Source organism: Lycium ferocissimum, chromosome 6 (assembly GCF_029784015.1).
Source record: "Lycium ferocissimum isolate CSIRO_LF1 chromosome 6, AGI_CSIRO_Lferr_CH_V1, whole genome shotgun sequence".
NCBI classification, from domain to species: Eukaryota; Viridiplantae; Streptophyta; class Magnoliopsida; order Solanales; family Solanaceae; genus Lycium; species Lycium ferocissimum.
In genome coordinates this window covers 393,019-408,589 of record NC_081347.1, presented here as the reverse complement: position 1 = coordinate 408,589, position 15,571 = coordinate 393,019, and the positions used below count along the sequence as shown (strand labels likewise).

The 15,571-nt window shown below is 32.0% G+C and overlaps 1 long non-coding RNA gene across 1 annotated transcript; it reads right to left on the bottom strand.

Annotated features, from left to right (window-relative positions):
- Positions 1 to 9,642: 9,642 nt before the first annotated feature.
- Positions 9,643 to 14,306, bottom strand: LOC132058778 (uncharacterized). Its single transcript, XR_009415413.1, has 3 exons — positions 14,096 to 14,306; positions 13,592 to 13,641; positions 9,643 to 9,945 (listed from the first exon to the last, which is right to left on the bottom strand). It is a non-coding gene; the product is annotated as an uncharacterized LOC132058778 (long non-coding RNA).
- Between the last annotated feature and the right edge of the window lie 1,265 nt (positions 14,307 to 15,571).

The window sequence follows — 15,571 nt, the reverse complement described above, 5'->3', positions numbered from 1 at the left end:
GTTTGATTGACATCTGCGTCAACCTTAATAAGTTGGGGAGAGCTTGTGAGTTGTTAGATATTGGGCTAACCCAACAAATTGCATATATGATTGATCATCTAGTTGTGCCTGCATGTTTCTTAATTTTTCAACTTCTTATACAATTTTTTTTTCTCCTATGTCTTTTCACTTACACACAAAAAACTAGATCATCCTTGCATAATATTGTTGAGGAAATCTTTCTATAAGAGCTTTGATTCATTATGGCGTACTTATAATTACTTGATCAGTACTAATTAATAATCTCACTTTACTTTAATTTATTGTTTAATATAACAGATCACCATTATGGTGCTCAAGCTCAAGGTTGATCTTCAATGTTCGTAGCTGCGAAGATTAAAAAAATCTCTCTGTAAATTCGATCGTAAGTCTTTATTTCATGAAGGAAAGTACAAGATCAAGAATTCTATTATTATGGAGAAGAATTAATTTGATTTTTTTTTTTCTTTTCGTTTTTTGTGATGTAAAATTTTTTTGGACAAGAGAAATTAGAGACCAGGTATATGATGAGAAGGCCAATACAATCACAATCACTGTGATATGTTGCAATCCTGATAAAATCCGTGACAAATTGTGTTATAAAGAATGTGAAGTGATCAAGAGCGTTGAAATCAAAAAGCCTGGGGATGGTTCCGGTCCCCCAGAAGAACCACCGACAACACCAGAGCCCATAAAAGTGCCGGTGCCAATTCAAGTGTACGCGCCAATTCAAGTGCACTTGAATGGACCAATTCGAGTGTACCCACGTTTCGGCACATTTTTTTGCGCGGAGTGCCCTTCGTTTGGGGTGGTCTTTAAATTTTGCCCCTCATATTTGAAATCTTTAAAATTTGCCCTTCGGCTAACACCCATAGGTTCCAGGTTCGAACCCCGCGCAATAAAAATTTTAAAAAAATTCGCGAGGTAAGTTTAAATTTATTATCTGGGACGGATACTTTTGTTAAGGAATTACCAAAGTTATGCTTAGGACCCGCATACTTATGCCTTGTATGGCAGACTTAAGTATCTGGTCAGATAACTTTGATAATTCCTTCAAGTTACGTCCGGCGTATCCTTTTAAAAGTATGCCCCAGAGCGTAACTGTGAAGGTTATCAAAAGTTATGGGGCCGATATTTAAATGCCTTATGGCAACTTGGCTAAGTATGCGGTCCGTATCCTTGATAATTCCTTCAGTTATTTGTCCGCTGTTTTTCCCTTAAAAGATGCCCCAGCATAACTTTTAAAATTATCAAAGTTTGCCCACCATACTTAGCCTTTGTAAATTTTAAAAATTTGGCCCCTAATTTGAAAATTTTCAAAGCGGGTCCAGATAAAAGTTTGCCCGATTAAGTATGCCACCCGCATAAGCTTTGTGAAGGAATTATCAAGTTATCCCGGATCTTTTTAAGTCGCCCATAAGGCATAGAGTATCTTCGTCCGCATAAAATGTAATTCTTAACAATGTATCTTTAGGGCGATAAGCGAAATTTAATCTAGCTTTGCGAATTTTTTTTTTTAAAATTTTGACTGTTGCGTGTTCGAATCTCCTAACCCAGATTATTGGCCAAGAAAATTTAAACATTTGAAATGAAGGAAAGCGAAAATTTAAAGACCACTCCAAAAGAAGGGCAATTCTGCGAATTGCCCGTTTCAGCAAGGGGCTGCAGATGTGATTGGTACTTCAATGAAGAGTAGGCCACAGGATGCTCAATTATGTAAGGTGGCCCAATGGCAGCTTGATTATTATGGGTCATTATCTGGGCTTATCAATGCATCTTTTGATTGGGCTCCTCTTAATGTGGTTTGTCTTTTTCTTCATAGATGAAAATCAATGTATGGTAGCTTTTTTTCTTCTTTGCGTTTTCTTTTGTCAACTAGAATAAAAGGCGTTAACCATATTGTTGGTAAACCTTTGATTAATAAATGCCATTTCTCGACATTACTAGAGGTCTAATTTCTCAAAATTTTCGACAAGTTCGATTGAAAATCCTTCTAGTTCCAATTTGTGTATCAGTCAATTAAAATACTCAAGTCTCCGGATAATAAAAGTGTTATTTGGAGCAAACAAAATATTGTACTAATTAAGCCCAACTGTTCTAGAATTAGATTAAGTCTTCAATATTTAGAAGAAATTTAAAACAATTATAATTACAATTTTGTAAGTAAACTTGTGGTTTGGTGCTTCACCTTTGGCTAGGGGTGTTCACGGTTTGGTTAAAAACCGATCCAAACCGAAAATAAAAACCAAACCGATTAAATAAATCAATATTTACTTGGGTTAGGTTTGATTTGGTTTAAATTTTTTAAAATCCGATAATATTTGGTTTGGTTTTGGTTTTACTAAAAGCAAACCGAAGAAAAAATTGAACCAAACCGATAAATTTTATACATAATTGTTATAATTATATATTTACAATATACTAATTTTTATACTTTTTAATCAAAATTTCATTTATCTCTAATAGGCTAATGAACTTTATACCTTAAGCCGATTTTAAAAAAGAAATTTCATGAATTCAAACTCATTTATTTAAATAAACTACTATATAAGATTTATCTAGATTTATTTTTTGTATTTCTTATAAACTTTATTCACTTAATTAAAATCATAAATCCTAAGACATTTTCTCCATAATGCAAGAAACTATAGCTACCACAATAAAAGGGTAATAACGGATTACAAGTTGAAAAAAGATAGAAAATTCTGTCCTAATTGTAGCAAAAAAACATGAAAGAGAGAAATACCGTTATTTTTCTTAAAATCACATAATAATACCACTTGAGATTAAATATTATAAATTATATTAATACTTTTCCTTATTTACAAAATATAAAATTTTAATTACTACATATACAAGATTTTAGTTTAATGTGTAGTTCCTTGATTTTAGGCTTTTAATAAGGAAAGAATCTGTATTTAAAAATTTTGACTTTATTATAAGATACGATCAGTTTTTACATTTATCAAAAAGATATTTTCTCTCTCTCTCATACGATCAGTTTTTCACATTTATCAAAAAGGTCTATTCTCTCTCTCTCTCTCTCTCTCTCTCTCTCTTCCATTTATATTGAGTTTTAAAAAAAATTCCAAAAAACCTAAATTTAATCTTTCTCTCCTAGTAACTCTCGATTTCAACTTCAAGATGAAAAATTATACACCAGTTTCGTTGTTTCTTTTCTGATACCAAATCTTTTCCAACCCACATTGTTTTTTGTTTATTCATCTTTCTTGTTTGAAGCAATTAGTAAAAAGCTTCAAATGGGGACTCCAACTCCTAAAATCAATAGGCTTTTTGCTTCTTCAAGCCCGAAGATAGGTCCGGTTCCATCTTTCGACTTGCATGCATTCACTCAATCTCCTGTTAAAGAAGATGGAAAACAACTTATTGTCACCCCCAAGGTAGTTCAACAAAAAATGGTTACACGAAATGATGGCAAAAGGAAGGGGAAAGAAATTTCGCTTGGAATGTCCAACGAAATGGCTTCTGATTCTGATTTTGAAGATGAAATTACTTCTCCTACTTCTAAGAAAAAGAAGGTTGACAGTGGTAAAACATCAAATCCTACATATAGTCGTGCCTACATATATTTTTCTTAAGTTCTTAACTTCTTATACAATTTTTTTTCCTCCTATGTCTTTTCACTTACACACAAAGAACTAGATCATCCTTGCATAATATTGTTGAGGAAATCTTTCTATAAGAGCTTTGATTCATTATGGTGTGCTTATAATTACTTGATCAGTACTAATTAATAACCTTACTTTACTTTAATTTACTGTTTAATATAACAGACCACCACTATGGTGCTCGAGGTTGATCTTCAATGTTGCGGCAAGTTTATGCAAGAAGGTTAAAAAAAACTCTCTGTAAAATCCCTCGTAAGTCTTTATTTCATGAAGGAAAGTACAAGATCAAGAATTCTATTATTATGGAGAGGAATTAATTTGATTTTTTTTCATTTTTTGTGATGTAAAATTTTTGGGCTGGAGAAATTATAGACCAGGTATATGATGAGAAGGCCAATACATACCACAATCACTGTGGCATGTTGCAATCCTGAGAAAATTCGTGACAAATTGTATAGTAAAGGATGTGGAGTGATTAAGTGCATTAAAATCAAAGAACCAAAAAAACCGCCAGGAAAAACGTCAAAAAAGCCCAACAAAGATCCTAAGCCTCCACCGGTTAATCCAACACCACAACGAAAGGTTGATCCACCACCACAACCACCACCGTCAACACCACAGCCCATAATGGTAGTCCTAGGATATTGTTGTTGTTGTGGGCAATGCTGCGGAAGGTGCCCATGTTATCATTCGTATGGCTGCGGAAGGGGCTGTCGTGTGAGCAGATGTGATTGGCACTTCATTGAAGAAAATACCACAGTATGCTCAATTATGTAAGGTGGCCATTATGGGTCATTATCTAGGCTTATCAATGCATCTTTGTATTCTCTAATTATTGTTTCTTTATATTTATAAAATGTATTACTTTTATATTTTCATTTCAGAATTAAAAAATTTGGTGATTTAGGATATAACATATATCTTTCTAATTTTGATTTCTTTGTAACAATTCTTTTTATCTATAATTGTTAATATAAAAAAAATATAATATATTTTTTAATTAATTTAATAAAAATATTTTATTAGTTTTGCTTTTAAAAAATCCAATATATACAACAATGACTCTTATGTTTGGATCTGAACAGTTAGTTAATTGAGATGGATATCAACCTATCGGTATACATATAGATATTAAAGAATTTGAAAGAAAAAATCTAGAATCAAAATATTAATTTTCCCCCATATTCTTAATAATTTTCTTTTTCGCATCGATGAACAACTTTCATTGTCATGACAATGAAAAAAAAGTCCGACTCTTTCCATCTCAAAGACTTAATTCCATCATATGTTTTAAATTTTTAAACTCCATTTTCTAATTATAACTAAAGTCATGATACATGAAATACATTTTGTAGATGTTGCTATATGTAATAACAATTAGAATATTTTTAAAAGTTATTTTCAAAATACAAACCTTAAAGACTGGCTAATTAAAGTTAATAAACATGTTCGGCCCGTGTATATTGCTAGTATACCCGTGTATATGTCACATGTTTAAACATGTGACATATGATTCTTTTGATTACGAGATGGGAGAGTGATTGTCCTTTTCTCTAGTTGTTTTTCTTTTTAAAATAAAATTACTATTTAATTACTTTTAGACTAATAAAGATATAAAAAATTAAATAATCTAAATACAACAAGAAGTAATTAAAAAAAATACTAAAGTCACTGGCTTATTTATTGAAATTTAAGTTAATATAAACATATTTTACGAAAAAAAAAATTGCATATGCAAACAAAATTTATATCTAAAATATGGCTCTATTTTTAATAATTTTTTCACAAGTAAAACTTCCTAAAAATGATATAGAAATTAAAATATGGCTCTATTTTTAATAATTTTTTCACAAGTAAAACTTCCTAAAAATGATATAGAAATTAAAATATCAAAATGAACCAGTCCTCTATGATACACTATCCGTACATGATATATATCAGGTTGGTATCATAGAGGCTAAGCTCTTTTTTGAAGGAATGAACAAGTCCTCTATAATACTCTGCCAGTATATGTACATACCATGTGAGTATCATAGAGGACTGAGAAATGATTTTTTTTTTTTTTATGCTTTTAAGAAATGAGTTGTATTTTTCTCGAAGGAATGAGCCAATTCTCTATGATACTCTGTCAGTATATGAAATGTCATGTGAGTATCATAGAGTACTGAGGAGTGTTTTCTTTTAAAAGAATGAACGAGTCATTTGTGATACTTTGTCAGTATATGATATATACTATATAAGTATCATAAAGGATTGAGGAGGTGTTTTAGAGGAATGACCTGTTGATACTCTGTCAGTGTATATATACCATGTGGGTATTAGAGGACTGAGAAGTGTTTTTTATTTTTATTTTGAAGAAATGAGTTGTGTTTATCTTGAAGGAATAAACCAGCCCTATATGATACTCTGTCAGTATATGAATATCCCATGTGGGTATTATAGAGGACCGAGACATATCTTTTTTTTTTTTTTTTGAAAATGAATTGTGTTTTTCTTGAAGGAATGAATAAATCCTTTATGATATTCTGTCAGTATGAAATATATCATGTTAGGATCACAGAGGACTGAGAAGTGTTTTCTTTTGAAGGAATGAACAAGCCATTTATGATACCTCGACGGTATATATGATATATACCACGTTGGTATCATAGATGACTGAGTGTTTTTCTTGAAAGAATGAACTGTCGTATCATCTATGATACCCTATGAATATATGATATATACCAAGTTGGTATCATAGAGGACTGATGGTGTTTTCCTTGAAAGAATGAACTGCTAGTCCTCTACGATACCCTCTTAGTATATGATATACCATGTGGTTATCATAGCCTGAGGAATGAGTAAACATCACCGAATACCCCTAAAATATAAAATATTTACCCGCACATGCCCCTTCCTAAACTATTTTCGCTTCTACCCCCGCCAGCTGGAAATATTTACCCGACATACCCCTCGGCCAAACCCCTTCCTCCGTGATACCATCGCAATATATTTATTTATCAGGATTGTATCATGCAAGATTAAGAGAAAGACAGTCCTCCATGATATCATCTCAGTATATTTATATACCATGATGATACCATGATCTTGAGGAGTGTCTCATTGAAGGACTGAAGCAATCCTTCATGATACCATCACGGTATATGTTTACAAGACGATGGTATTATAGAGTTTTTTTTTCCAGAAAAGTGTATCTTTTTGAATAAATGAACATGATCCTCTATAATAGCATCTTAGTATATTTATATACCATGATGGTATCATGAAGCACAAAGAGAAGGACTGAATGATCTCCCATGATACTATCTCAGTATATTTATATAGCATGTTAGCATCATATCTGGGGGGCATCTCGGGTACATATTTTTAAATTTTTCTTGGGGTACGAAAGTAATGATGTATGGGCGGGTAATTATTTTGGTTTGAGGGGGCATACGTGATCTCTCCCTGTATTTTTAAGGAATGAACCTATCTTCTATGATACCCTGTTAGTATATGATATATACTATGTGAGTATCATAGTATATCGCAGAAGTATACTTCAACTGCTATGCGAGTTGGTATACTTTATGCTAGAATAAGTTTGTTGTTTGATAATTGATATAGAAAAATTAAAAAAATGTACTATATCAGTTATCTTTTTATTGATATAGCAAGAAAAAAAATAAAAATATCTTTTGGATATAAACTTATTTTTATTTGCAAAAAAATAAAAAATTTATAAAATATTTCTTTATTAATTTAGGTTCTTAATAAATAAGATAGTGATTTTAGCATTTTTCTGAATTACTTCTTTTTGAGTTTATTATTTTTTTGTTTTACTAATCTAAAAATAGTTACATATTATATTTATTTTGATATTTTTTTAATTTTTAAAACAGAAAAGTAAAGACAAGAAGAAAAAGAACAAGACGAAAAAAAAGAAAAGGTGAAAGCAAGCACGGAAGCAAAGCATTCCCAAAACCAATACAAAAAAGCTGACACGCGCATGATGACGTCATCATGATGACGTCATCATCATGACGTCAGCCCATAAAAAGCAAATGGGGCATTTCTACGGAGGCAATTCTGCTTTTGGGGTGGTCTTTTAACTTTTGGCCCTCAAATTGGTGGTCTTTAATTTTTGGTTTTTGCCTAAAATCAATGAATTTCGGGTTTGAATTCCTGATCAGTCAAAAAAATTTTAAAAATTAGCATGGCAGAGTTTTGAATTTCGCTCTGTCTGGATCCGACAGACTTTTAGTTATGCTTAACTAAATTATATATATATATATATATATTTTATTTTATTTTTTACTTTTCAGGGCAAATTTTTTGTTATGCCTTAAGGAAAAGTTAGTTTATAGGCATCTTTTAGTTATGCCTTAAATAAAAGTGTCTTACTATAAGACATAATTAAAAGTATGTCCATACATGAACTTTTCTTAGGCATAACTAAAAGTTTGCCTTATAAGCAAAGTCTATGCCTTGGGAAAAGTTCTGCCTTATGGGACATACTTTTGGTTATCTCAACTAAAAAGTACGCACATAAGCGCATAACTAAATTATGTTAAGGAAAGTTCGTAACACAGAGGCGGACTTTTAGTTAAAACTAATGATGCATTACCTATGACTTTCGGCATCATCACTATCAATTTGGTCATATTTTTTCTTCCTCACTCTCATAACTCGTAACCTAATTTTAATTATATTAGAGACAACTTAATTCCCTAGATGATCACTCAAGTTTGAGAAATTGCCTTCAAATATTATCTTAGTTTCTTTTAGGACAACAAAGTCACTCAATTATCACTATTTTCCTCAAAATATACTAAACACCTTAAAAGTCTCCTTCTCTTGTAGTTAGCATACCATGTCATTAAAGTACATCTATATTATATAGAAAGCATGAACTCCCTAACTTGAAAATTAAATTACTTGAATACTAAGAAAGATTAATTACCTAAATACCCTTTAAAATAACTTAAAATATCCTACTAAAGAACTTACTGCCTACAATCAGTGCTTTCACGAAAAGTTGCGTCAATACTTTGCCAACTTAATTTTTCTATCACGAATAGTTGCTTTAACAATCACAATCATTTCTTTTTGGTAGGACACAACAATTGTCCATATAAGCACAGACACGCACTACATTTTCCAAACAGTGATTCTCTTTAATTTATTCAAGCATAAATCATTAACCACTTCATCAGGCAAGCCAAACAAAATAGGAACTTCTGGAGTACGACTTTTAGTTTTAAGCGTTTTAATTTTTCCACCGCTCAAATACATTATTTATTTATTGAGAAGAAGAAACTAATTTGATTTGAAGTGTTTTTTCTAAAAAGTTGTGTTCTTTTGATAAGTCACTAATTTTGTCCTTCTTATAGATGATTACTCTAGTGTTCAAATGAAGGAAGTCTGTTATTTCACTCGTCGGTTATCTAAATTCAACTTCTACCTTGGATTTTTTTTTTGGCCTATAAATATATCATCAAAGGTAATGTTAATCATCATTGTAGGTTAGATTAATTTTCCTTTATTCTTAATTTTTTTGGTTCTCTAACAACATTGTGATATATTTTCTTCTCAAAGAATACTTTGTGAAACATATTCGTTTTTTTTATTTTTTTATCCTTATATCATTTCAAGTGCATCTGAGACTGTCTTATATTATATGGAGTTTATAATATTAAATGATCACATAAATATTATATTTAGTAATGGTAAAAATAATATACGATAGTGGTTGAAAATATTACACCATGCTTTAAATGGAATATTTAAATGAAGTTTTTTTGTGTCATGAATTGGAGAAGAGGAAGTAGAATATATTTATAATTAAGTAGTCCATTTTAGAGATGATGAAATTCGAAACCTGTGAAAACTCTAAGCATAACTTTTTGATACGAACTTTCTCTATAATGAAGACAAATAGAAAAATAACTTATTCTAGGAAACACTAATCAACAAAAATAATTAATTTTGACCGAGAACCTAAACAAAGGCAAGGTTTGTTAGTTAAAATTGAAGTTCTCTGTATGATTTAATTTTAAGGAAGAAATTTTCGTCGGTGAGTTTCTAATGATCTACTAATCAAGGACTACATAACTTTTCCTATTTACAAAATCTTTCATAAAATGTATTTCTTATAATGCTTTTATTCTTATTAGTATTCACATATTACCTAATTTCACATCTTAGGGATAAGTTAATTCCATGTTATTACCTGCATAGTTAAATCATTCATCATGACTCAAAAGAATTGCCTGCTTCCATTTCTTCGCTGGGCTCGATCATGACTCAAAAGAATTGCCTGTTGGGCCTTAGCCCAAATGGTCATGCAGTGGTGGAGGAGAAAAAAGAAACAAAGAACCCCGGTTAATTTATATTTACTGAACTTATCACATGTATAACTATGCACACACACACAGAGACACACACACACACATATATATATATATATATATATATATATATATATATATATATATATATATATATATATATATCAAATTTTACAAGTTACACAATTAAGGTATTCGATTATATGTTATTGGACTTCACTGGCAGAGATTTAGACAGTCAAAAGGGGAAAGTCGTCACCATCTGTATTCCCGACGCCGCACAAGATCCAAGGGGTTTCATGAACCCCAAGCATGGCAGAACATCAGGGAATGGTTAAGACCAAGCCCCAAATTACCTCAGCTCCCCAAACCAGTATAGCCATAGGATAAATCAGAATCCCATATCATGTACAAGTATGATATAAATCAACATGTGTGGATATAATGTAATTACAAACAACACTGGAACCAGCAGGTATAATATGAACAAAAGCATTCCAAAGACACATGATATAGAGTAATTAAAACAAACTGCAGTATGTGGGCATAAGATGAATAATGGCCAAAACCAAACTCATGGTCATAGAAATGGAACCAGAACATATACTGCAGCATGTAAATATAAGATAAACAAAACAGCACTAAAGCACTTAATCATGTGATGAACCAAAACAGAGTCATCCCCTTTTTCTCTTACTTTTGAGACTTAATGAAATCTGGTCCACTCTTAATTGAATCTGAATTGGGCTAGGCCCATCTATCTTCTAAAATGAAACTTAGTTAAAGATTAATGCACGATGGAATTCCTATCCCCGTTGCTTATTCAATGAATATCTACCCTACATATGTAGCCTGCTTGCTCATATTCACTCAATACGCCTATGATATTCACACATAATTTGTATACCATGTCTATACCTTCTTCTTTATTAATGACCTGGGGCATATTCTATGCATAATAAGCCTCAGAACAGGTTCAAAGTCCCATACTTACATCTAGCAAATCAAAGATATCATCTTCAAACCAAACTAGACTGAAACCCAGCCCAACTAAACTAGATATAGGCCATACTATTCACATAGGTAAGTTATTATCAAATGGCAAACACAAGAGTCAACCTATGCTCCTCAACTATTCACAATTCTGGACAATGTCAAAGGGAAGGTGAATATTCACTCAATGAATCAAACCCAAACAAAGAGAAACAAAAGTCATGGCAAAGAGCTCATCATATCAATAGAACACAGAGAGTATAAAGCTTACAATAAAACAAGCAGACATACCACAGACAAGATAGGATTTTAACAAGTTCAAGAGACTGTAGACAGTACAGGGATGATCCCTTTAGGCTTCAGTTAATCTCAATACTATAGGGGAAAATATGCATAAAAGATACATAGGATACGTATACACTATGACCTAGGTAAGATGAAAGAAAGAAAAGAAACAACTGTGACATCCGGTTTTCAACTGATTTTTAAATAGGAGGGATAACACAAGGTATTCAAATAGATCGAATGCCTTAGACTCAACATTTTATTTAAAAGTAAAACTTTTCGCATTTCAACCTATCCAATTCTTTTCCTTATTATGGGAATCAGTGATCCTAGGTGGGCAGTTCCTCTGCTTTAACTATGCTAGTCGTATTTTATCACTTAGCAAATTCATTTTATTACAACCTTTGATCCAATAACAAAACTAGCAGTCCACAGACATGAACATGACCAAACACACATCCCATAGACCCAAAGGCATGCCATGGCACCTTTTATTTAGGGGAAGGATACTATGAACCAGGTTATACAACTCTTCTCAATCCCCATCCTAAGATGCCTTTAAAAAGGCTTACCAGGACAAGTGACCTATGGTTTGGCATATGCACACAAGTGGCTTGATCTTCTTATAATCCATCCAAGTTAAATTCCTAGTTAGTGACAACAAATTCGCCTTACAGTTAGCTTAGCCTAGAAATTTAGCCATGAAATGGTTTTTAATCCTTTGGCCATAACAGAGAATATGATAGACACTTATGCTTCATTCTAACTTGGTTGATAGCATAAGGTCTCAAAAGATCCTCCCAGGCATGGTTAAACTTCTCCTAACCAAACATAAGACCTCTGTGTATCCCACAATCATGGGAATGAGGTTCAGGAGAAGAGGGGAGCCTCAGGGTCCTGAAAGAGAAGCAAGGCAGGGTGAGGTCATCACCTCCCCAACCCTTTCCTGAATCTTGCTTTCAGTAAAAAGGGAGCAAAGGCTCCACTGGTCATTACTTCCAGTTCATGCCTAAGTTCACCTTTTACTCTCCTAAGGCACTCTCAACTCCTTACCTCATCCTCATACCCAATGATAACCACTAAGACTTTGTGGTTAAGATTAGTTTAACGCTGCCTTTAAATCAAATCCCAGCTAAACACCTAGTTGACATTGACACAAGTTAACAGGTTCAATTAACTCAACCTAGGATCTTAATTATGAAAGCTATTTTGAATTTCATTTTGACACTCTTTTTTTGAAGAACTTGACATCTTAACATTATAAACTTAAGCTTCAAGCTGAACATCAACCCTGAGACTCAAGTAGTTTCATTCCATTGATTGATTAACCATTTTAACAATCAGAGAGTATATCAAGATTCAATCATCTCTTCAGTGTTACTAGGCCTATTTGAAGCCTCAGGCATGGACCAGATATAGAAGGAGCAAGGTCTAGTGACATAAAAACAATCATGTCACATAATTAGCCTAGTATTAGCTAGGTGTCCTAATTCAACCTAGGTGATGTTACAGCTTCATGAGCCTATACTAGCCTCTAATGAACTACTTGGGAGCATATTGTACCAAATAAATAGACCTTGGTCTCAATCTTCCTTTTAGGATTTCTATATCATGTACAAGAGTACTGATTGCTTCATGTTTACCTTAAGTGTATAATAAACAAACTATTCATAGTCATTTTAGGCCAATTCAGACATATTAAAACAGACTTAGGCATATTCAAATATAATTAGATCTCATTCAATTTCATTCTAGTACATTGACCTCATCTTAAGACTTATATAAGTATGCTTAGACTCATTAAGTCTTGTTTTAGCCCAATCATGACTCTTTACTTATCCTAATCATGACTTATACAACTAATTATGGCATAAAAAAAATATATATAGGACTCAGGAAGGCAAATTGAAGAGTTCAGGATGGCATAATCCAATCAACAAACTAGCAACTTGTTGACAGGATTAGCATTAATCTAGAAGTTTACTAAAGTCACTAATGTCAATCATATAACTATACTTCATTATGTTTAAAGGATGAACAACCAAGCAGGGACTTTAGCATCTAATAAAGCATACCTCAGTCTATAAATCTTCAGCAATGGAGCAACATTAGGAAACATTATCCAGCACACACACTTAGTTCATACGAACAACCACTATTCAAGCTAATCATATCATTAGTGAGGACAAGAGCATGATATCTATCTCAAATTCCTGATGACCTTTAAGCATTAGCAGGGCAACAAATTACCACTAAGCAAACCAAAAACAAACTAACAGCAAAACAAGGTATTATCACATAACAAAACTACTGAAAATAACAAGATTAAAATGTTACCATTTTTAGGTGCAACTGTGAACAAGAACGAATTTGAAGCCTATGTGCTCCTAAATCCCACATTCAGTCACACAAAGAAAAAATGCAAATTTGTAGAACTAAAAAGACTCGAACTTTAAAAAGCGAAATCTTAAAATTTTACTCAGAAGCCTAAATCTCGAGCTTTATACTCAAATTTAGGATTTTAGGTTGTGAAAACTTGTTCAAATGGTGAGGGTTGGGGTTCTAAAATAGAACCCCAAAGTTCATTCAAAGACTTTTAAAAACGATATGGTACAAAGTAGATTTCAGATGCAAAACCTTCATCTATGAATTTAACGACTAGGATCTATTGAAAACACATATATATGATCAGATCTGACCCATTCTAGGTCGATTCGAACCAAACCCATATGAACCAATAAGAATCGAGTTCGTACAATCACAATATAACCACAAAAAAAATGTAAAAATCACGTTTTGATTCAGAAAACAAAAGGGAAAAGTAAAAGAAAAGGTGATTACCACTGTGTTTGGACGAGTTTGAGTGCAAAAAAAAGTTGTTGAAAGATTAATTGTTTCACGTTATTGGTTGTACAAGGTTTGCGAAAAGCCTGAGACCTCTGTGCGGTTGCAATTTTTGGTAAGAGAGAGGGAAAAATTGAGGGCGGCGCTAGGGTTTTACATAGAAGAGGAAAGAGAGGAGAGAGGAGAGAGGGGAGAGGATTAGGGGTCGTTTGGTATGAAAAATGAGAGGGGCATTACCCCTTATGTCTGGGCAGGTCTTGAGCCGGGTCACGTCCGTTTAGGACTGAGCTCGGTCCAATTTAAAAGAAATGGACATGGTCCCTTAGCTCGTATAATATATATGTATACTAAGTGTATATACATACATAAAAGGTAAAAATGGGTAAAACAAAAGATGGGTAAACATTAAAACATTGACGGTTGACCGTAATATTCTAATTATAGCCTATTGATTAATTTAAAATGCGGCTAATCATGTAAACGGACTTAATTTGCAAATACGGCCTTACTTGATTTCGATCTAAATTCATTGTTGCAATTATGGCCATTTTTTTTTATCTTAATTAGTCAATTAAATTTCAATTACATTAATGACCTTAATTAATTTGAGCCCAAACGAATTTGGCCATTTCAACTAAGGCCATTAAAAGGCTAATGTTGCAAAAAATGACCCCAATTGCGTTAACCATGAATTGACTAATTCAATTGTGGCCATAACAAAAATAATTAAACAATAAAAATCAATTTGCAATAATGTCCCTCTAATTGACTAATTATCCTAATTAAATACTAGAAACAATTTTAACAAATTATGCCAACACAAAATTAAGGATTGAGGGGCAAAATGGTCAATTATTTTAATTACTGAAATTCATTGGATTAAAGGGAATAGTATATTTGCTAATTTGATTTTTGACAATTTAAATAATTAAATAAATGATTATTTAAAATTTCTTTTCGTTGATTAAATCTGACAAATATCTCATAAATGTCATAAAATGTACCAATTAAATCCTAATTGACTTATAATATCATAGAAATTATTTTATCAATTTAAAGGAGTAAAAATATTGACCTAATCAATTTTATAAAAAATTATTGGACCTCTAAAAATGCATGATTCGTTGTGCTTGTCATCCAAGGACTCTGGGTAATTAAAATAAATTACAGGAGGTCAAAAATTTGGTGCCAACAGGAATTTGACATAAGAGTATTAAGTTAAACTTTTTCTTTTAGATTTTGAATTTAGGTTATATTTTTAATTTTAAGTTGTTTGCTTTCACATTTCATGTTGTTTATTTTTCACTTACAATTTGAATAATGTTATGGCATTTTTTGTGTCAAACATTTGAATAATGTTATGGCATTATATTTATAAATGTTATTTTTTTGTCAAACATCCAATCCATCACGTTCTCACAAAAAAAGTCTTCTTTTTTAGTTTTATAATTAATTAAAATTAAATATTATTAA